Genomic DNA, 22,547 nt, shown 5'->3' with positions numbered 1-22,547 from the left:
AGTACAGATCCTGCGCATCATCCTCCTCCTCATGTTCAGCCTCCATCTCAGATATCACAACATCAGTTACAAGCTGGAAGCACTGCAGTACTGCCTCCGCCAAGCGGCAACAGGCTGTGCTGAAACTCATAAGCTTAGGTGATAAACCTCACACTGCTTGTGAGTAGTTTTGAGCCACCCCGGTAGTGTTCGAGTTCGGTTCGGTTCGTCGAACACCCATATGTTCGCCGAACTGTTCGTCGAACTGTTCATCGAACTGTTCATCGAACACCTTCGAACACGATTAAAACCAATGGCAGGCAAACAAAAACACATAGAAACACATTGAAAACACATAGAAAACACTTCAAAGGTGTCCAAAAGCCAACAAACTGCTCAGAAGACACAACTAACAAATGGAAAAGTGACAAGTACATATAGTCATGCGAAAAGAAAAGAGGTGGAGGAGTAAAAGGAGGGGGAGACACAGATATAGGCATGTCATGCCAGTCTAAAACCAAAAAAGTGCGAAGCCGACACGGCCAGTCCGTTCCTGCCCGTGCCACCTCCGTGTCGCCGGGTTTGTGCCAGAGCTGCGGTGGATCCTGACGGCCAGCCCCCCTCTCCCAATACTGGTGCCTGTCCGCTGGTGGGTCGAGCGAGCCCCCCTGCGGTGGAGGCAGGTCTAATCTTTTTAATTTAAATTGTCTCTCTAATTTGAATGAGTACACTTTAAATCCTTTTACAAGGATCTATTCGAGGGCAAGTCTCATGCCAGCAGCCGTGGTAATTCCAGCTCCAGTAGCATCCACTAAAGCTGCTGCAGTTAAAAAGCTTTTATAAGGATCGAGCTTGGCGGACCACCGCAAGGTGTCCTACCGCCAGTCCCAGCCCCTGTGCCTTGGGGTGCCTCCCCGATGCTCTTCACTGAGTGTCCCGGGGGCCAGAACCATTTCCTTTGAAAAAATTAAGTGTCCAAGCTACAGGTGGTGTAGCTTGCTTAACAGCTGGGTTAATCCGCTGACTAGCAGACACTGCTACCAGGCACAAAGTATTGCTTGGGCTACATGCAGTTAAAAATTTGTAATTAGATACTCTCATTGGATGCTGAGAAAGCATTCCATAGAGTCTCCTGGCACGCCATATATTATTCTCTTAAAAAGCTTGGGGTAGGGGACCCTGTTATAGCCAAAATCATGGCCCTGTATCGCAATCCGTCAGCTAGGCTGAAGATAAATGGAACATTTTCATCACCTTTCATAATCACCGATGGGACAAGGCAGGGATGTCCTCTTTCCCCTCTCTTATACATCCTAGTGATGGAGCACCTGCTCTCATCAATTCACGATAACCACAATATTAGGGGGATTGAGGTGGGAAGCACCAAGTACAAGTGCTCTGCATTTGCTGATGATGTCCTAGTATATATCACTCAACCACATATATCCATCACTGCTGTTATGGCTGAAATAGATCACTTTGGTACATGGTCAAATTTTAAAATCAATGCAGCGAAGTCTGAGGCCCTCGATGTCTCCCTCCCCAAATCCATACAGGATTCCATCCAATCCAACTTTCCCTTTGCCTGGCCCTCACAGGGTATCAAATACTTAGGGATTCGTATTCATAGAGACCTCTCCCGTCTATTTTATCTTAATTTTGGGCCCTTTATTGAACAACTCCATAGAGATCTTACTTCTTGAACGTTGAAGGATTTTTCCTCGTTTGGCAGAATAAATATACTAAAAATGAACGTCCTACCTAAACTCTTGTACCTCTTCTAAACCATTCCCGTGGCAATTCCCTCAAATTTTTGGAAAAGACTACGCAGTAGCTTTTGCAGATTTATCTGGGCAAGTGGGCGTCCACGCATTCGGGGGGACGTTCTGATCAGACACAAACAAAAGGGGGGCCTTAGCCTTCCCGATTGTAGAAGGTATTACATGGCAGCAGTAAGTAAGAAGTAGAATCCTGGACTTCTTCCATCATTCGGAGGGGAAATTGTGCTTCAAAATAGCTCAATCCATTTGTCCTAAAGCTCTTACCACTCTCCCATGGTGCGCCCATTTTATTGTCCCCTCTCTTGGTCTCATGTCATATATTACTTATGCCACTGCTTTGGCTTTGAGATCCCAAAAAAAAAGCTTATCCTCAATCGACCCCCAGGGCCCCTTGCTCCCGATTTCAGATAATCCAGATTTCCCACCAGGACTATCTGCAAATAGATTTCTCGGTTCCAATAAATCCCATCCGATATTATTTTCTCATGTCATCTCCAATACTTCGCTGCTCCCCCTCAATGACTTGTTACAGGGAAGAGCCACTTCCCCGAAGGCTAATTTTGAATATAGCCAGTTACAACACTTCTATTCATCTGTGAAGAAGCACACACATCTTCATAGAGATCTCACAAACTTTGAAAAATTGAGCCTATCATTGTCACCCCCTACACACTCCATCTCCCTACTGTATAATCTCCTCATTGCCCAGGTAACTGACAATAGGCCAGGACTGCGGTGCATGGGAAAGGGAACTGGGGAAGTCCTTCTCTGACTCACAATGGGATAAATGTTTATTCCTAAAACATAAAACCTCAAAAGGGTCTAAAGCTCAGGAAACCTCCTTCAAAATTATCTCTAGATGGTACCGGGTACCAGCAGTCCTTCATAGATGGTATCCATTGGTCTCAGATAGATGTTGGAGATGTGGGGAGGGGGAAGGGACAATGTCACACATATGGTGGGCATGCCCTATAATAAATGCATTTTGGGCAAAGGTGGTTCCCATGATTGAGAAAATAACTGGTTTGACTATCCCTAATACGCCAGAAGTCCTCCTTTTCTCAATGTTACCAATAAGTAAATGTAGTTATCAAAGGTCATCAATAGGCTACCTAATACAGGCGGCTAAGAATGTCATTCCACGACACTGGAAAAGCAGAGACCCACCCACTGTGGGCTGATGTTGATAGATACTGTGTGATTTGGAGGGATTAGATTGATTTGCAAAACTCTGACGCCTACCATCTAGCCCCCAACTAAAGTTATCCATGATGTCGGCACAACAATGATCATAATCACAGTCTATTGATTGGTGGTCTGCTGTGGTCCGCTCCCTCTCTCTCTATCTTTCATATGGAAAAATACATGATTGATCTGGATATTGATGGAAAACCCTCCCTGTACCCCCCAATGTACTGTCATTATGCATAGATTTATAGTTATACTACCCATTTTACTATGTATATTGTATTTTCTTGTACTTTTTCATCACAAAAATAAAAAAAAAATTTAATTTGAAAAAAAAATTGTAATTAGATCTACAGGCGGTGGCTACTCCGCTGACTAGCAGACACTGAAGCTTTGGAGCAGACCTCTGATTCCCAGGCTATAGTATGAGTAAACAGCTCTTCAGACTCAACCATCTGTGTTACCCCAAGCCATAGTGTATGTACTTTCTTGCGGTTAAAAGGGGGAGGGAGACCCGACCCACCTGGAATTGACGATGGCAACGTCATGTAAAACACAGCAAGGGGACTCCAAAAAGAGTTTCCATTTTTTCCCAAAATTGTGGCACAGACACCACTTAAGTGGCATCAATTGTCCCAGAGTTGCTTAAAATGGTTGGTGAGGTAATTTTCCAAAATCCTCAAGCTTTTAGTCTCCCCAGAATGACACAGGTGGGGCAGATGGTGGTTGTCCCAGCCCGCTAGGCCGCATTGTAGCACAGTGAGCTTCGCACTGCAACTTATGCTTCATATCCATGTGACGGTTCATGCATGAAGTACTCAAACTATGGATTTTTTGGCCTCTACTTAGCTTTTGGTGACAAATGTTACAGATAAGACGAGTTGGGTCATCCTTATCGATCTGAAAAAATGCACAGGCTATGCAAGGTTTAGAGCCCATGCGACTCTGCTACTAGCAATACTATCAAATGATTGGCTGGGTTAGATGCAGAGCGTCTGGGTTGGTTGGGGGTCCTCACAGTCTGCCTAGGCTAGATGCAGCTAAAAATTATTATTAAATACACAGGCGGTGCAGCTTGCTTCGCAGCTGGGCTAATACGCCCAAAGTATTGGTAGACTCTATACTAAATAAGGAAGGATTCACTGACTGTGGTGGCCCCTCCATGGGCCGTGGCGATTTGTGGAGATTTGGTGGATGATTAGAGGAGAAAGCTCCTTAATAGAGAAAGTTGGTGGATTTATACTTTAAATACATGTGTACCAGCGGGTTTAAACATCAGACATGATTTGAAGTATCATTATGAATGATCATTTATAGATTATTATTATTATATATGTTCCTTTTTTCTTCTTTTCTTTTTCTTTTGGATTATTTACATTTATATGCATTGTTTCTATGCTATACGATTTTAACATGGTATGTGTGTTTACATTTCTGATTAACTCAGCCTTGAACAGGTGCATAGCAGGACATGACATATAAATACCACTTCCTTGCTGTTTTTTTGCAATGCAATGATTAAGAACCTTTAGTTCAAAATGCGTTTGCTGTTCTTCTCCAAGGTGGACTTTTAAAATATTTTTTGCATGACCCAATAAAAAGTGGATTTTAGAAGATTTGTTCAGCTGGATCTTCCTAGTTTCTCATGTTCGTCTTGTAGCACTCCTGGCTCCGTGCTGTTGATCTTCTTGGTGGGTGAGCTGATTTTTTCCTTTCTTTTCTACCATGTGGCGATTGGTCATCCACTTTTGCTGCCCCTTACTCAACGAATTCACAAACATCTCCTGTCGGTTTGGAGTCCCATTATGCCCAACCAAAAACATAGGCCCCACAACTAAAAAAATTCGTTCTTAGGCATCGAAATCGACACCACAGCAAGGTTGTTCCGCCTCCCATGGGAAAAAATACCAAAACATTACACCTGATCTAGGTTTTTTGCGCAGTATGGAAAGTAACACTACAGCAGATGCAAGTATTACTAGGTCTCCTCGTGTTTGCGAGCCGGGTGATGCCAGTCGGAAGGGATTTTTCTCTTCATTTATCGCCCGCAACAAAAGGGGCATCTAAACCGAGTCATACAATCAGAATCAGCAGGCAGCTACGGGCGGACTTAGAGGTGTGGAAAACCTTCTTATAATCATTCAACGGTCACACGTTATTTATGTCAGCAGAACAGTCTAACATTCAACTAAGATTATTCACCGGGGCGGCAGAATCAGGCGGATACGCAGCGATACTAGGTAACCAATGTGCACAAGCTTATGGCCTCCGTATTGGGCAGAACAAGTGCTGACAAAAAATCAGACAGTCCTGCAACTGTTTTTTATAGTGGTAGCAATAGAAATATGGGGTGCGCGCCTGGCTAACAAAAATATACTCTTCATAACAAAAAACACCAGCCTAGCGCACTGCATTAATAATATGGCATCATCGTCTCTCCCAGTGCTAGGCCTACTACGCCCGCTAGCATTCCTGTGCCTAAAACACAATGTATGGGTCTGCGCTAGCCACGATGCTGAGGGGTCTAACGCTGCTGCTAACGCTTTATCAAAATTCAATTGGCAGATTTTCACAGAGCTCCTCCCCAACACCAACCCATCGGGCAACAGTTGCCCAGCCTCCCTATGGGATCTAGTGGAGAATAGTTGATGCCATTAATCAGAGCGTCAGTTGCCCCGTCAATGTGGCAAGCATACAGTAAGGCATGGGAACAGTGGACACGATTAGTAGCAGGCAGACGGGTTGACCAATTTGAACAAGCCAGATTACAAGTCACCATAGAATTTCTCCACCAGCTAATGATGAGGGGCATATCAGGGGCATCAGCGCAGCGGTGGCTGACCAGAGTAGCATTTCACTTCCAACTACTGAATTGGGGATATGTGACAAAGAGATTCATCATCAGACAATCCATAAAAGGGTGGAAAAAGGGTCAGCCAAGTCAGGAGTGTAGACGTCCCATCCCGTGTCACTAAAACTGATTTCTCACATCATATCCCTAACACCATTAACATGATACTCACAATTCGAAGCAACACTACTGTCTACTGTATTTGCGATCACCTTCTTTGGGGCGCTATGCATAAGCGAATTAGTCCCTCAATCCAAAATTAACACCAGTGGAGGCTTATTACACCAGGATGTAGTCATAGCCAATAATGCAATACGTCTACGCATACGCCAATTGAAAACGGTTCCAGCGGGCAGGGGCACTTGGGTACTTCTACAACCCACAAATGGTACACTGAATCTGGTAACAATAGTAAAAACATATATAACCATCAGATCACAAAGTAATTTCTTCCTATCACACATTGATGGAATGCCATTATCAAGATAACAGTTCCAAGCTATATTTAATAAATGCATAACATCCGCAGGGAACCACCCCAAAGATTATGGGACACACTCATTCCGCATAGGCGCGGCCACGGAAGCAGCAAGAGCAGGATTGTCAGAAACGGAAGTTCAGAGGATAGGGAGATGGCGATCCACGTGTTTGGCGAGATACATAACACCGGACTTGTTATCCTAACGTTGTTTGTTTCATTTACAAGTGACGCTAAACCAACAGTGTGGGTGATAGGCCACTCGTATATATATTGTGCAGAAAAAAGGGCGAAAATCTGCCCAGGAGGGAGGAAATTTGAGTTTCATAACACATATTTGAACAGGAGAGGTATTAGAGGCCTGCAATGGCCACATGTACTAATGGAGGTAATAAAGGTAGGGAGAGAGGCAAGAGGTCCGGTCATCTTAGTTATACAGGCCGGGGGAAACGACCTAGGTCATCACAAGAGCGCATAACTAATGGCAATAATGAAACTAGACACTAAGCGCTTCAGAGAATTTTTCACAAAAATAGTCAGAGATTGTGCCGAGCGCGGTATGGCAAGGTGCCCGAGACATCACGGCCATCGAACGGACAAGGCGGCTAATAAATATTTGGATGCCAAAATTTATAAGAGACAGAGGCGGACAACTGGAAGGAGATAAAGCAGGCCTCATACTGCCCGACTGTGTTCACTTAATGAATATTGGACTGGACATATTCCTCTCAGGACTCCAGGACGGAGTGGAACAAGCGTTAAGAGTGATGGATAGGGGTGAGAGTCCTGCATACGAGTACGCAGGATCCTCCGTGGCCTGGAAATAGAAAGGACATGTTGGAGAGTTACACTTGTTGGCCAACTTGCCGTTGTGGAGGCTGGAGACACAGGGCATGCTGCAACAAGCTGAATAATTTTAGAAATAAAATGTCTTTCTAACGTAATGAGTATAAACAGTTAATAAAGCAGTGACCGATCCTCACCCATCCAGTTGTAAGAGTTACATGATTGTATTGTCAATGAAAGGGGGGCGGTAGGGGGCTGAGCGTCTGGGTTTGGTTGGGGGTCACCACAGTCTGCCTAGGCTAGATGCAGTTAAAAATCATTATTAGATACACAGGCGGTGCAGCTTGCTTGGCAGCTGGGTTACTATGCTGACTAGCAGACACTGAAGCTTTGGAGCAGACCTCTGAGTAAACAGCTCTTCAGACTCAACCATCAGTGTTACCCCAAGCCATAGTGTATGTAGTTTCTTACGGTTAAAAAGGGGGGGGGGGAACCAGCCCACCTGTAATTGTCGATGCCAACATCACGTAAAACTCAGCAAGGGGACTCCAAAAAGAGTCTCCATTTTTTCACAAAATTGTGGCACAGACACCACTTAAGTGGCATCAATTGTCCCAGAGTTGCTTAAAATGGTTGGTGAGGTGATTTTACCAAATCCTCAAGCTTTTAGTCTCCCCAGGATGACACAAGGGTAGAAAAGTCCTTGCGGATCCTTGATTTGTTCATCTTTATCAACGTGAGTCTGTCTACATTGTCAGTGGACAGCCGCGTGCGCTTAACTGTCAGCACACCACCAGCAGCGCTGAACACACGTTCAGAGAGAACAAAAATTATTATTAATTTGAAAGCTGGTGGAGCTTAGTATAGATGGCCTAATAGAATGAATACCACACACTGCTACTATGCCCAAAATTATTTTCCAGGCAAGATGCAGCTAAAAATTATTAGTAATTTGAAAGCTGGTGGAGCTTATTATAAATGGCATTACAGAATGAGTACCACACACTGATACAGGCCCAAAATTATTTTCCAGGTTAGATGCAGCTAAAACTTATTATTAATTTCAAAGCTTAAAATGGTTGGTGAGGTGATTTTAACCAACCCTCAAGCTTTTACTCTCCCCAGGATGACACAGGGGTAGAAAAGTCCTTGCTGATCCATGATTTGTTCATCTTTATGAAAGTGAGTCTGTCTACATTGTCAGTGGACAGCCGCGTGCGCATATTTGTTAGCAAACCACCAGCAGCGCTGAACACACATTCAGAGAGAACGCTGGCTGCGGGTCATGACAAGATCTCAAAGGCGTGAGTGGCGAGCTCCGGCCATTTATCCAGATTGGAAGCCCAAAAAGAGCAAGGGTCCAGTGACACAGTCAAGGCTTCGATGTTCACTTGGAGATACTCCTGTACCATTGTCTCTAGGAGTTGACTATGTGTCTGACTTCTTGTCTCCTGTGGCCTTGCAAAGGATGGGCTAAAAAAGTGGTGAAAGGATTCCGCAAAATTGCTGTTACCAGCAGATACTGTGTTTCTGTTACGGTTTGAGTGCTGAAGACTCGACAGTCTCACGGTTGGCAAGTTAGAACTGTGAGATTCACTACGTGCACCACTGGTATTTTGTGGAAAAGCACATGTAAGATTCTGCAACAGTCTCTGCTGATACTCCTGCATGCGTGAATCCCTTTCTATGGCAGGAATTATTTTGGCAAATTTACTTTTGTACCGGGGATCTAAGAGTGTGGCAACCCAGTAGTCAGGATTATTTCGAATTCTGACAATTCGAGGGTCATGTTGCAGGTAGTGCAGCAAGAAGGCACTCATGTGTCTTGCGCATCCAGGAGCACCAAGTCCCTGTTGTGTTGGTGGCGGGGTAAGAATCATGCTTCCTTCCTCTGCCCTCTCCCCCCAGCCTCGCACAACAGAAATGTGATCAAGGTCTCCCTCATCTGATGAGTCTTCCATGCCCATCGCCAGTTCGTCCTCCACTTCTTCCTGGGTTCCTGCACCTTCCTCACTAGTTTGGCTGCTACCTTGCGCCCTGGTTAATCCCTCTCCCCCACCATACCATGCCTGCTGCCTTGGTGCTGCCGACCGTCTGGACCTTGCAGATGTTAGCCCTTCCGCATACAACTCCTTCTCCTCTACTTCCTCCACCTCCTCTTGTCCCACCACCTGACTCCGAATTCTGTTTAACATATGCAGCTAAAAATTATTAGTAATTTGAAAGCTGGTGGAGCTTAGTATAGATGGCCTAATAGAATGAGTAACACACACTGCTAATATGCCCAAAATTATTTTCCAGGCAAGATGCAGCTAAAAATTATTAGTAATTTGAAAGCTGGTGGAGCTTAGTATAGATGGCCTAATAGAATGAGTACCACACACTGCTACTATGCCCAAAATTATTTTCCAGGTAAGATGCAGCTAAAAATTATTATTAATTTCAAAGCTGGTGGAGCTTGGTATAGATGGCCTAATACAATGTGTACCACACACTGCTACAATGCCCAAAAATATTTTCCGGGCTAGATGCAGCTAAAAATTATTAGTAATTTGAAAGCTGGTGGAGCTTGGTATAGATGGCCTAATAGAATGAGTACCACACACTGCTAATATGGCCAAAATTATTTTCCGGGCTAGATGCAGCTAAAAATTATTAGTAATTTGAAAGCAGGTGGAGCTTAGTATAGATGGCCTAATAGAATGACTACCACACACTGCTTTTATGCCCAAAATTATTTTCCAGTCAAGGTGCAGCTAAAAATTATTAGTAATTTGAAAGCTGGTGGAGCTTAGTATAGATGGCCTAATAGAATGACTACCACACACTGCTCATATGCCCAAAATAATTTTACAGGCAAGATGCAGCTAAAAATTATTATTAATTTCAAAGCTGGTGGAGCTTGGTATAGATGGCCTAAAACAATGAGTACCACACACTGCTACTATGACCAAAATTATTTTCCGGGCTACATGCAGCTAAAAATTATTATTAATTTCAAAGCTGGTGGAGCTTGGTATAGATGGCCTAATACAATGAGTACCACACACTGCTACTAAGCCCAAAATTATTTTCCGGGCTAGATGAAGCTAAAAATTATTAGTGGTTTGAAAGCTGGTGGAGCTTAGTATAGATGGCCTTATACAATGAGTACCACACACTGCTACTATGTCCAAAATTATTTTACAGGCAAGATGCAGCTAAAAATTATTATTAATTTCAAAGCTGGTGGAGCTTAGTATAGATGGCCTAATAGAATGAGTACCACACACTGCTAATATGCCCAAAATGTTTTACTTGGCTAAGTGCAGTAAAAAAAATTGTATTACATACACAGGTGGTGTAGCTTGCAACACAGATAGGCTATTCCACTGACTAACACACACTGCAAGAGGCCCAGAAGGATTTGCTTAGCAAGATTTAGCCAAATGCTGTGAAAAACACTTGCACAGCACTTAAACAGACCTGCCTGGCAAAAAAGTGATAGGAACTGATGTAACCTAGCCCTCAAAAGGGCTGCAATTACAACTAGTCACTACTCCCAACCTATCTGTCTATTTAAGAGCACAGACCTGCCTGCTAAAAGTCGTAGGAAATGCTGGAACCTAGCCCTCAAAAGGACTGCAATTAGAACTAGTTCCTACTCCCTAAACCTATCTGTCTATTTAAGAGCAAATTCGCTTGCAATTCACACAGTTACAAAATATAGCACCCACAGCAGCAGCGGTGCCGTCTAACACTCAGCTGCAGCAGTGAGAAAATGGTGGCGATGGGGAAAATGGCTGAGTCTTATAGGGCAAGGACATGTGACATACACAGCCAATGACACATGCCCTTGCTTGTGTGAAAAAAAGCACTGATAGTCTGACAGACTGCAGCTCCCCACTGTAAATGCGGGAAAGAGAAAAAAAATGAAGATCTTCATTATTTCTGCAGAGATCCATCCCATGCCCCTCCCTCCGCACCGCTGTACGCTCAAACTGTGTATTAACATTTATTATCAGCATTACTGTGAAAAAATCCAGTTACTATTTTGGTGCACTAACAGTTATCGAACATAACCTCGAACAGCCTGATTTTTTTCAAATCGTTCGGGTTCGTCGAACGGCTCGAACACCGCCCAAAACAACTCGAATTTGAGATTGGCAAACAGTTCGATTCGAACACCGCTCATCTCTTCTTGTGAGTTGTGGACAGCTGTGAAAGAGCAGGCAGATCTGTGGCTGAGACCGCTGAACCTACATCCAGGCATGGTCGTGTGTGACAATGGCCGTAACCAGGTGGCGGCTCTGAGGTGAGGCGAGATCACACACGTACCATACCTGGCTCATGTGCTTAACCTCCTCGTTCAGCGGTTTCTTAAATCGTACCCTGAGTTGCCAGATCTGCTCGTCAAAGTACGCCGCCTGTCAGCTCATTTTCACAAATCGTCTACAGCTTCCGCCGCCATTGCTGTGTTGCAGCAGAGTTTGCAGCTTCCGGCACACCGACTGGTGTGTGATGTCCCCACACATTGGAACTCTACCCTCCACATGTTGCAAAGGATTTGTGAGCAGAAGAGAGCAGTTGTGGAGTACCAGCTGCAACAAGGCCATCGATATTCAGGTCAGACTCCACACATAAGACCTCATGAGTGGACCTGGATGTCTGACATATGTACCATCCTGACAAACTCTGAGGAGGCCACCAAGATGGTGAGTGGCGATGACGCCATCATTAGTGTCAGCATCCCACTTGTCTGTCTTTTGCAACGCTCTCTGCAGAGAATTAAAGAGGAGGCATTGCAGCCAGAGTATGATGAGATGGATCAAGAAGCCATAGTGGGCGATTACACACAGCCCAGCCTCTTCTCATCCCAATGTGCATTGGGGGTCAATGAGGGAGAGGAGGAGAGAGAACAGGAGCAGTTATCATGCTCAGTAGACGGTAGTACCTGTACAAGTATCATACTGTCGGTTCAGCGTGGGTGGCCTGAGGACAGGGGGGAGGAGGAGGAGGAGGAGGAGGAGGAGGAGGAGAGCGTGGTCAGTCGTCATCTTGGTGAGGACACGGAAATCTTGCCCGTTACCAGTTTGGCATGCATAGCTGACTTTATGTTACGCTGCCTTAACCGTGACCCTCGCGTCGTCAAAATGTTGGGTGACATTTATTACTGGTTGGTGACACTTGTAGACCCCCGCTACAAGGAGAACTTTCACTCTCTTATTCCTGAGGTGGAGAGGTCTACAAAAATGGGCCAGTACCAGAAGGGCTTGCTGCTGAACTGTTAAAAAAATTCCCATCTGAACACGCTAGCGGCAGAGGTCACAGTTCGTTGACCAACCAAAGCGTACAAGCGAGAGAGAGGCAACTCCTATCCAGCAGAGGCAGTGGAACACTGTCAATGTTCTGGGACAGTTTTCTCAGACCCTCCCTTCGGACAGACCCTGAGGCGCTGGGTACTCTCACACAGAGTGTAAAGTTTCAAAAGATGGTTAGGGAGTACCTTGCCGACCGTACCAGCATCCTCCGTCATTCCTTTGTGCCTTTTAATTATTGGGAATCCAAGCTGGACACTTGGAATGAACTCGCTCTGTACGCCTTGGAGGTCCTGGCCTGCCCTGCTGCTAGCATGTTATCGGAGCGTGTTTTTAGTGCCGCTGGGGGAATTATAACTGATAAGCTCACTCACCTGTCAACTGACAGTGCTGACAAGCTGACCCTTATCAAAATAAACAAGGGCTGGATTGGGCCAGACTTCTCATCACCACCAAATGACAACAGAGTAACATAAAGTCAAATCCACTCTGTTATTTCGGGAGGTGTATTCATATGCACCGCTTCACACCAACACATGGGTATAGGCTGTTTTATGTTCTTCTCCTTATCCTCAGCCTCCACTACCACTATACCACCAGGGTGACCGTGGTCCATGTTGCCATTATTGAAAGTTCCTCCGTCCATATTTTTGTCAGCTTTTGCTTGGAAGGCATAAGCAAAGACTGTGGGAGACCCACTCCCGAATAATGGGAATAATATTTTTAAGATGCTGTACTGTGTGGCTCTTGTAAGGGGCATTAAAACTGTCTTGTTATACGCCTCTGACCTCCACGTCTCTTCTGAGGGGCATTAAAACCGTCTTGTTATACCACTCTGACCTCCACGTCTCTTGTAAAGGGCATTAAAAGCATCTTGTTAAACCACTCTGACCTCCACGTCTCTTCTGAGGGGCATTAAAACCGTCTTGTTATACCACTCTGACCTCCACGTCTCTTGTAAGGGGCATTAAAAGCATCTTGTTATACTACTCTGACCTCCACATCTCTTTTAATGGGCATTAAAAGTATCTTGTTATACCACTCTGAACTCCACATCTCTTGTAAGGGGCATTAAAAGCGTCTTGCAATACCACTCTGACCTCCACGTCTCTTGTAAGGGGCATTAAAAGCATCTTGTTATACCACTCTGACTTCCACGTCTCTTGTAAGCAGCATTAAAACCGTCTTGTTATACCACTCTGACCTCCACGTCTCTACTGAGGGGCATTAAAACCGTCTTGTTATACTACTCTGACCTCCATGTCTCTTCTGAGGGGCATTAAAAGCGTCTTGTTATACCACTCTGACCTCCACGTCTCTTCTGAGGGGCATTAAAAGCATCTTGTTATACCACTCTGACCTCCACGTCTCTTGTAAGGGACATTAAAAGCGTCTTGTTATACCACTCTGACCTCCACGTCTCTTGTAATGGGCATTAAAAGCGTCTTGTTATACCACTCTGACCTCCACGTCTCTTGTAAGGGGCATTAAAAGCTTCATGTTATACCACTCTGACCTCCACGTCTCTTGTAAGGGGCATTAAAAGCGTCTTGATATACCACTCTGACCCCCACGTCTCTTCTGAGGGGCATTAAAAGCGTCTTGTTATACCACTCTGACCTCCATGTCTCTTCGGAGGGGCATTAAAAGCGTCTTGTTATACCACTCTGACCTCCACATCTCTTGTAAGGGGTATTAAAACCGTCTTGTTAAGCTACTGGGACCTCCACGAGTCTTCGAACGGGCATTGCATTTCCTCCTAATTTTTTTAAGCTTTTGCTTGGAAGGCATAAGCAAATACTATGGGAGACCCACTCCCCAATAATGGGACTTATGTTTTTAATATGCTGTACTGCATGGCTCTTGTAAGGGGCATTGCAAGTTGCTCCGTCTTAATTTTTGGAAGCTTTTGCTTGGAAGGCATAAGCAAATACTATGGGAGACCCACTCCAGAATAATGGGACTTATGTTTGTAATATGCTGTACTGCATGGCTTTTGTAAGGGGCATTGCAAGTTGCTCCTTCTTAATTTTTGGAATCTTTTGCTTGGAAGGCATAAGCAAATACTATGGGAGACCCACTCCCAAATAATGGGACTTATGTTTTTAATATGCTGTACTGCATGGCTCTTGTAAGGGGCATTGCAAGTTGCTCCGTCCTAATTTTTGGAAGCTTTTGCTTGGAAGGCATAAGCAAAAACTATGGGAGACACACTCCCCAATAATCGGAATAATGTTTGTAATATGCTGTACTACATGGCTCTTGTAAGGTGCATTGCAAGTTGCTCCGTCCTAATTTTTGGTAGCTTTTGCTTGGAAGGCATAAGCAAATACTATGGGAGACCCGCTCCCCAATAATGGGAATAATGTTTGTAATATGCTGTACTGCATGGCTCTTGTAAGGGGCATTGCAAGTTGCTCCATCTTAATTTTTGGAAGCTTTTGCTTGGAAGGCATAAGCAAATACTATGGGAGACCCACTCCCCAATAATGGGACTTATGTTTGTAATATGCTCTACTGCATGGCTCTTGTAAGGGGCATTTCAAGTTGCTCCGTCCTAATTTTTGGAAGCTTTTGCTTGGAAGGCATGAGCAAATACTATGGGAGACCCACTCCCCAATAATGGGAATAATATTTTTAAAATGCTGTACTGTATGGCTCTTGTAAGGGGCATTATAAGTGTCTTGTTAAGCTACTGTGACCTCCACGTCTATTCCAAGGGGCATTCAAACCATCTTGTTAAGCTACTGGGACCTCCACGTCTTTTCCGATCGGCATGAAAACCCTCTTGTTAAGCTACTGCGACCTCCACCACTTTTCCGAGGGGCATTAAAAACCGTCTTGTTAAGCTTCTGTGACCTCCACGTCTCTTCCAAGGGGCATTCAAACCGTCTTGTTAAGATACTGGGACCTCCACGTCTTTTCCGAGGGGCAATAAAACCATCTTGTTAAGCTACTGTGACCTCCACGTCTCTTCAAAGGGGCATTAAAATCATCTTATTAAGCCACTCTGAACTCCACAGCTCTTCCAAGGGCCATTGAAATGTTGTTTTTAATTACCTCTAACGTCCACGACTCTTCCAACGGGCATTGCATTTCCTCCTAATTTTAGTCAGTTTTTGCTTTTCAATGCAAAGGCGAAAACTAAGGGAGACCCACTCCCCAATAATGGGTAGAAGGTTTTTAGTAAGCTGTAATCCACGTCTGTTTCATGGGGCATTGCAGTTCCTCATAATTTTTGGAAAGCCTTCCATTCACTGCTTAGGCCAACAGTGTACAGGACATCCAGTTGCTATAAATGGAAAAAACGGCTTAGTTAGGGCCCTCTGACCTCCATGTCATTTCCAAGGGGCATTGGAGTGCCTCAAAATTTTTGCTAGGCATTGCACTCACTGTATGCCCTATAACTGTGTAGCCGAACTGCTCCTTTTGTTACTGAAACATATCCTACAAGACATATGTGGTTGACTGGCCTGATATTGATATGAATGGTCCCTGTTTCTCCTCCTCTTTCTCCTTTGCCACTACCTCATCCATCATTTATCACCTGAAGCTTTGTTTTAAAGGGAGTCATAGAACTGGAATAGTAGCAGGAAAACATCCAGCAATCCTCAGAGGAGGTAGGATATGCACAAAAACGCTGACCACCTCAGGCCTAGCCGCTACTACATACATGCGCTTGCATTCCAAGAAAACAAAGCAGATGCTAACTTGTATCATCATCATCATGGTCCTCACCTTGGCACTCTCAACTCCCCTGATGGAGAAGCCAGGGCCCACCGGAGTAGTCTGGTTCTCTGGTGGGCTTGTCCAATGCTGCCCTAAAGCAGGCCGGGCTAAGAAAAGTGTGTGGGGGGATGTTCCAAGGAGAAATAAGGGCGGCTGGGGAACGTTTATGGACACCCGGCTGCCCCCAGGCGGCTGGGGATCGTGTGTGGACAACCGGCTGCAGGGCGGCTGGGGACCGAGTGTGGACACCCGGGGATAGTTGCAAGTCTGCATCTTCTGATGCGGCAAGGAAGACTTCTGATGGGCACACTTTTAGGCAGTGACCTGGGTGTAAGAGATGCTTACAGGGGTCTTCCCCATGCTGTTCCCATGTCTTTTCAGCACTGTATGCATGTGTCACACAGTACATGGCCAGATAAGGTTGTAAAATGTTAAAATTACATTTCCCGGTGAATGCATTTGTCACGGTTGAAAGCAATACAAAAGTGCAAAAACGCATAATAAATGATACTTGTGAACATAGCCCAAGGTGTGGAGGAGTATTTTTTTTGGGGGGGTTATTTATTTTACCTTATACACAAGTTTTTACCCTGGAAAGGAAGTTCCTTAACATATTTCACAGGATAGCAGTTTCAGTTTCGTTTTTGAACGTTTTATTGTGAGCCCTTAAAAGTGGCTTACTACCTCTGACCACGTTGTTGAGAGCAGTGACCTGGGCATCAGAAATGCTTCCTGGGGCGATCCCCATGCTGTCCCCATGTCATTTGAGCACTGTCACTATTGTTTTGGGCACTTGTTAGGCTTTTAAAAGACTGCCGGGGGTGTGACGCCAAAAATGCTCGGGTCTCCCTTAGACTAACATTGGGCTCGTTGCTCGGGACGAGCACCCGAGTATCACGGCGAGCTCGGCCAAAGCTTCGAGCACCCGAGCATTTTAGTGCTCGATCAACACTAGCTGTAACTAATAGGTTACGAATCAATATTAAAATAAAAGAAATCATGGTATATTTCCTTTCATCACAAGTAATGCTCATCTTTCTACTGCTTAGCTTAGAAAGAGTTAAATCACAAAATGCCAGAAGAAGTCAGGTTGCTGAGCAGTTTAAAGCGCTGTGTTCAGGTCACAGTCTCTACTGGAGGCGTGGGTTCGAATAACACTTCTGACATTAGCATTTTCTTTCAAGAAATTGTACAGCTTCACTCCTGTTACTGATTATCATAGAATCATAGAATCATAGAATGGTAGAGTTGGAAGGGACCTCCTGGGTCATCTGGTCCAACCCCCTGCTCAAAGCAGGATTCACTAGATCATCTCAGACAGATGTCTGTCCAGCCTCTGTTTGAAGACGTCCATTGAAGGGGAATTCACCACTTCTCATGGTTGGGGGTCCGCTCTATTGGTGGCAATCTCAAATCGAAGTTGGGGGTCCGCTCTATTGGCGGCAATCTCAAATCGAAAACTAAAAGTGATGGGGCTTAACAAAACCAATTCTCAACGTTGGCACTTTGGCAGTATTCCTTGGGGTCCTTGAGGCAAATCTTAAATGTCCTGAATTTGTGCTTTCACAAAAGACTTCTGGGAACATCAAATAGTTTCTTTGTGCATATGTTAGTTGTTGCTTTGGCATCGGAAAAATACTGTGGATAGGAAAATGGGAGGGACTATTTCATCTCTATGTGTTCTCTGTCCCTATTAGGGCAGAGAGTGAGCCTCCTAAGGTGCTGTCATGGAAGATTCCTAGAAACCAAATTACCAGTAAGTCTAATTTCAGATGTTTTTACCTCAGGCATAAATAGACTATAAATATACTTAAATATACTATAAATATACTATAATAGACTATAAATATACTTAAATATACTATAAATATACTTAAATATACTATAAATATACTTAATAAACAAAAGCTAAAAGAGCAGATGAACATAGTTTAACAAGTCTGAAATGCGCATGTGATACTGACATCAAAGTTTCACCACATTTTGGGACAAATGTTTTCACTTTCAACATTAACAATCAGTAGAATATTTTCTCTAAATTTGCATCTCCTTTCTTCACTCCAATTGTTTGCACCTAAGAAAAAAATAAAGCTTGATGCAACATTATGCTTACAAATTGTGTTTTATGCTCAATCATCTCCTGTCCTACAGAGACACAGTCAGAATTACCCTGGCGAATTGAGTAAATTTGAAAATGTAAAAAAAATGCAGAATTGCTGTTTTTTTCTGTTCATTCACAAAGAATTAATGTAAGTTCTTAAATATGTACGCAAAATAGCGGGACTTTCAAATATAGATAATCTTGCAAAAACAGGTCAAAGTAAAAATAAATACATCCAGTTGTGACATCTACAGTGTGTTGAACATTCCTGAATCTAAATGTGTCCTGCCGAAATATCTCAGTTGGGAGAGTGTTAGACTGAAGATCTAAAGGTCCCTGGTTCAATCCCGTGTTTCGGCAAAGTTTTTTTTCTTCACCCATTAAATTTTAAGCAGAAAATAAACAAAGCATATGGACTGACTGTTTACAGAGAATGTAAAAATCCTAATCATTATAACTATCTACAGGAAATAAAATGATAAAAACTTGAGAACTGAACACTTTTAACTTTTGAAGAAAATAATATTTTTTGTAATTTTTCCTTCATTCTGGACGTCATCACTTTGTTTTATTTTAGTTTGACTTAGCTGTATGAGGATTTAAAGGAAACCTGATAGCTAATACGGGCAGCATGTATCAGACACTAGCTGAATGATTTCAGCCATTTATGTTTGACTATGAATCGCTGTGGCATTACTGAGACAAATATGCTTCAAAAATATGCCAGGAACAAAGCTGTTTGGGGAAAAAGCCAGGAAGGCAAAAAACACAAGCCCCAACTCAGGACCGTCATCTTTCATTCTAAAAATAGGGGTTTCTACGTTAATGGTAAGACAAAGAATCCACAGATTTGGCATTTCTCTAGCGAGGAGAGCCCACTTAAAATGTATGGGGTGCTTGTCTCCATAAGCGCAAGCTGGGCACTAAACTGGCTTATTTGCAATTCTGGATGTTGCAGAGTGAAAACATATGTTGGACAATAATAGTAATTGCTGGTGTTGATGAATTCATTGTGAGGAGTAATTTATAAAATGGGATCACTTTGGAGGGGTTTCTGCTGTTTTGGTACTTTTGGAACTCCGCAAATGTCACCCTCAAAATATTCTTGCAAAATCTGCATTCCCAAAACCCAAATAGAGCTCTTACTTTCAAAGCCCTGCTGTGTGACCAAACAGTAGTTTCTGAAGACATATGGGGCATCACCGCATTTCAATGAAATTGTGCAACTTTAGATATTTTCACAAGAAAAACTAAATATATATTGACCTAAATTTACCATTAATATAAAGTACAATGTGTTACAAAATAACACTATCAGAATCTCAGGGATATGTTAAGCATTCCAGTGTTATTGCCACATAAATTGATATATGTCAGATTTAAAAAACGGTGCTTGGTCATGAAGCTCAAAATTGGCTGTAACTAATAGGTTAGAAATCAATATTAAAATAAAAGAAATCATGGTATATTTCCTTTCATCACAAGTAATGCTCATCTTTCTACTGCTTAGCTTAGAAAGAGTTAAATTACAAAAGCCAAAAGAAGTCAAGATGGCCGAGCGGTCTAAGGCGCTGCGTTCAGGTCGCAGTCTCTCAAGAAATTGTACAGCTTCACTCCTGTTACTGATTAGTTGGGGGTCCGCTCTATTGGTGGCAATCTCAAATCGAAAACTAAAAGTGATGGGGCTTAGCAAAACCAATTCTCAACGTTGGCACTTTGGCAGTATTCCTTGGGCAAATCTTAAATGTCCTGAATTTGTGCTTTCACAAAAGACTTCTGGGAACATCAAATAGTTTCTTTGTGCATATGTTAGTTGTTGCTTTGGCATCGGAAAAATACTGTGGATAGGAAAATGGGAGGGACTATTTCATCTCTATGTGTTCTCTGTCCCTATTAGGGCAGAGAGTGAACCTCCTAAGGTGCTGTCGTGGAAGGTTCCTAGAAACCAAATTACCAGTAAGTCTAATTTCAGATTTTTTTACCTCAGGCATCAATAGACTATAAATATACTTAATAAACAAAAGCTAAAAGAGCAGATGAACATAGTTTAACAAGTCTGAAATGCGCATGTGATACTGACATCAAAGTTTCACCACATTTTGGGACAAATGTTTTCACTTTCAACATTAACAATCAGTAGAATATTTTCTCTAAATTTGCATCTCCTTTCTTCACTCCAATTGTTTGCACCTAAGAAAAAAATAAAGCTTGATGCAACATTATGCTTACAAATTGTGTTTTATGCTCAATCATCACCTGTCCTACAGAGACACAGTCAGAATTACCCTGGCGAATTGAGTAAATTTGAAAATGTTAAAAAAATGCAGAATTGCTGTTTTTTTTCTGTTCATTCACAAAGAATTAATGTAAGTTCTTAAATATGTACGCAAAATAGCGGGACTTTCAAATATAGATAATCTTGCAAAAACAGGTCAAAGTAAAAATAAATACATCCAGTTGTGACATCTACAGTGTGTTGAACATTCCTGAATCTAAATGTGTCCTGTCGAAATAGCTCTGTTGGGAGAGTGTTAGACTGAAGATCTAAAGGTTCCTGGTTCAATCCTGGGTTTCCGCAAAAGTTTTTTTCTTCACCCATTAAATTTTAAGCAGAAAATAAACAAAGCATATGGACTGACTGTTTACAGAGAATGTAAAAATTCTAATCATTATAACTATCTACAGGAAATAAAATGATAGAAACTTGAGAACTGAACACTTTTAACTTTTGAAGAAAATAATATTTTTTGTAATTTTTCCTTCATTCTGGACGTCATCACTTTGTTTTATTTTAGTTTGACTTAGCTGTATGAGGATTTAAAGGAAACCTGATAGCTAATACGGGCAGCATGTATCAGACACTAGCTGAATGATTTCAGCCATTTATGTTTGACTATGAATCACTGTGGCATTACTGAGACAAATATGCTTCAAAAATATGCCAGGAACAAAGCTGTTTGGGGAAAAAGCCAGGAAGGCAAAAAACACAAGCCCCAACTCAGGACCGTCATCTTTCATTCTAAAAATAGGGGTTTCTACGTTAATGGTAAGACAAAGAATCCACAGATTTGGCATTTCTCTAGCGAGGAGAGCCCACTTAAAATGTATGGGGTGCTTGTCTCCATAAGCGCAAGCTGGGCACTAAACTGGCTTATTTGCAATTCTGGATGTTGCAGAGTGAAAACACATGTTGGACAATAATAGCAATTGCTGGTGTTGATGAATTCATTGTGAGGAGTAATTTATAAAATGGGATCACTTTGGAGGGGTTTCTGCTGTTTTGGTACTTTTGGAACTCCGCAAATGTCACCCTCAAAATATTCTTGCAAAATCTGCATTCCCAAAACCCAAATAGCGCTCTTACTTTCAAAGCCCTGCTGTGTGACCAAACAGTAGTTTCTGAAGACATATGGGGCATCACTGCATTTCAATGAAATTGTGCAACTTTAGATATTTTCACAAGAAAAACTAAATATATATTGACCTAAATTTACCATTAATATAAAGTACAATGTGTTACAAAATAACACTATCAGAATCACGGGGATATGTTAAGCATTCCAGTGTTATTCCCACATAAATTGATACATGTCAGATTTAAAAAACGGTGCTTGGTCATGAAGCTCAAAATTGGCTGTAACTAATTGGTTACAAATCAATATTAAAATAAAAGAAATCATGGCATATTTCCTTTCATCACATGTAATGCTCATCTTTCTACTGCTTAGCTTAGAAAGAGTTAAATTACAAAAGCCAGAAGAAGTCAGGATGGCCGAGCGGTCTAAGGCACTGTGTTCATTTCGCAGTCTCTCCTGGAGGCGTGAGTTCGAATCCCACTTCTGACATTAGCATTTTCTTTCAAGAAATTGTACAGCTTCACTCCTGTTACTGATTAGTTGGGGGTCCGCTCTATTGGTGGCAATCTCAAATCGAAAACTAAAAGTGATGGGGCTTAGCAAAACCAATTCTCAACGTTGGCACTTTGGCAGTATTCCTTGGGCAAATTTTAAATGTCCTGAATTTGTGCTTTCACAAAAGACTTCTGGGAACATCAAATAGTTTCTTTGTGAATATGTTAGTTGTTGCTTTGGCATCGGAAAAATACTGTGGATAGGAAAATGGGAGGGACTATTTCATCTCTATGTGTTCTCTGTCCCTATTAGGGCAGAGAGTGAACCTCCTAAGGTGCTGTCGTGGAAGATTCCTAGAAACCGAATTACCAGTAAGTCTAATTTCAGATTTTTTTACCTCAGGCATCAATAGACTATATATATACTTAATAAACAAAAGCTAAAAGAGCAAATGAACATAGTTTAACAAGTCTGAAATGCGCATGTGATACTGACATCAAAGTTTC

At 42.8% G+C, this 22,547-nt stretch overlaps 1 non-coding gene across 1 annotated transcript; it reads left to right on the top strand.

The window, feature by feature from the left end:
* Positions 1-18,477: 18,477 nt before the first annotated feature.
* Positions 18,478-18,550, top strand: TRNAF-GAA (transfer RNA phenylalanine (anticodon GAA)). Its single transcript has one exon. It is a non-coding gene; the product is annotated as a tRNA-Phe (tRNA).
* Positions 18,551-22,547: the final 3,997 nt, after the last annotated feature.

The sequence above is a fragment of the Phyllobates terribilis genome, unplaced genomic scaffold (genome assembly GCF_046119375.1).
Source record: "Phyllobates terribilis strain yellow unplaced genomic scaffold, ASM4611937v1 Scaffold_12__6_contigs__length_324123572, whole genome shotgun sequence".
Classification (NCBI taxonomy): Eukaryota; Metazoa; Chordata; class Amphibia; order Anura; family Dendrobatidae; genus Phyllobates; species Phyllobates terribilis.
This window is presented reverse-complemented; position numbering and strand designations above follow the sequence as displayed.